This window comes from Capsicum annuum, unplaced genomic scaffold (assembly GCF_002878395.1).
Source record: "Capsicum annuum cultivar UCD-10X-F1 unplaced genomic scaffold, UCD10Xv1.1 ctg4460, whole genome shotgun sequence".
NCBI lineage: Eukaryota > Viridiplantae > Streptophyta > Magnoliopsida > Solanales > Solanaceae > Capsicum > Capsicum annuum.
In genome coordinates, this window is record NW_025852142.1 from 144,211 (window position 1) to 146,403 (window position 2,193).

Here is a 2,193-nt window from a genome sequence, read left to right on the forward strand (position 1 = left end):
GTTTGTAATGCCCCAATTTTCTAAACCGGAATGCTGCACGGTGACCATGACCCCGAAGGACCACAAACTAACCCATGACTGATATCTGTACGTGAGCACTAAATAACCATACTATAAAATATACAAAAACATAATACTGTAAGGCTATAAGGTTCAAATCTAAATAAACATATGATAAAATAATGTCTGAAAATAGTATAACAATACCAACATAAATCTAAAATAACTGTCTAATATGTTGTTGTCTAAAAGCCTCTAACTGTACTGAATAAGGAGTTGAAGAAACATGTCTCTAACTAACTCCATCAACTGAAAACTAAACTGAAATGATAAATAAAGTAATAATCATTTCATTCTCAAATGAAGAGGACTCACTGCTGACACTGAATACTTTAATTTGCAATGGTACTACTGCTCTGAAACTCATGCCTCTGAACGTATGGTGTAACATTAAAAGAAAACACCATAGCGCAAATGCATCAATATGACTGAATGTACTGATTATACGAGTAAGGTAAGCTATATGCAAAGGGTTTGTATGCATGAACAATACTGACTGATATGAATGTGAGAATACATACATGCACAGATAACTGTAACTGAACTCGTAGTGATACTTACTACTAACTCTGAATGCTAACACATGAGTTTACTGATACTAAGATACTGAATGATTGAGTTTATTGATATTGATATCTGGATCACTAATAAGTAAGGAACTGATATTGTATTATGGAATACTGAGAGACTAATATTATATTACTGATAAGTGAATGATTGTTTCTGACAGTTCTGATTATGAAGAACTGTTCTGATTGACTGTATTTGATAGTCCTAAAACTGAATACTAATAACATGGTTTACTGATATCTAACATGACTGATAAGTTAGTTTTGATAACTGATATAATTGATAACATGAATGACTATATTTGGCAGTCCTGAATCTGATAGAACTATTTGAGTTCCGTACTGTATATGAGTTGATTGTATCTGACAGTACTGATTCTTTAACTGAAACTGTGGGAGAATTCATCTAACGACATGCCCCGAATGTGCTTCAATAGCTAAATTGGGGTCCAATCTGTACTCCGATTGGAAGGGTGCTAACACCGTGCCACAGGTAAAGACAAGCTATGAGTGACCCTCAAATCTGGCAGTGTCCCCATAAGAGAACAGTGGGTATCCTCCTCATCAACTGTAAAGTTAGTAGTGTTGATGTCTCAACCTATGCTGGCTACATAGTTTTGGAATGCAAGGATTGCTTTTAGGAATCCCACCCTCAATCTGGCAGTATGGATTCCCATCCTTGGGTTTGCTCGGTGCTGAATCCTACTCCCATCTGAATAGACATTAAACATGAATACTGAGCTAAGTTGCTGAGTTCCTTTGACTGATGGAATACTACTTACGACTGACTGAGTTCATGAGATTTTTGAGAATACTGAGTTACTGCATTTTTCCTGAGTCACATGACTGACTGAGTTCTATGGAACATGACTTGACTGTGGATATCGTGAAAACATGACATGGCTCTATTCACACGGCTATAGTTTTTGGGAACAAGTACTCTCAAGACTCGATAGAAGGAAAATGACACTTCTTGAAAATCTTGAATACATGATCAATATCAACCATTCATAATAAAATAAGTTGGGGGAAATTTCATAAAGTGCATGGATATCATAAACTTGCACATGGTAGGAATGCATATAATCAAGATCATGATTTCATACTCTAACATCATGGCATTCCACCAACATATTCATTATACAAAAATAGCATGGAAACCATTCAAGCATAAGGTTAATGGCATGAATTCATCTTTTAGACCATAATAATACATAATACATGTTTCTTGTTTCTCTTAAACATTTAATCAAACACCTTACTTGCACAACTTAGACATAGGTAAAATCATACAATTTTACATCATGAACAACCAAGTTTACATGTTTCCAACTCATAGAATATCATAGATTCGTAGAAATACATAAAGATTCCAACTTGGGAATCATTCATCATCAACAACTTGATATTAACATCCAACAATATAGTTATCATAAACAACTAAGTTCATAGATTTCAACTTACATACTAACATAGCTTCATGAAAATACATAAAGATCCCAACTTGAAACCATACAACAACCATCAACATGAACATAATCATACCATAACAAAGTATTCACAA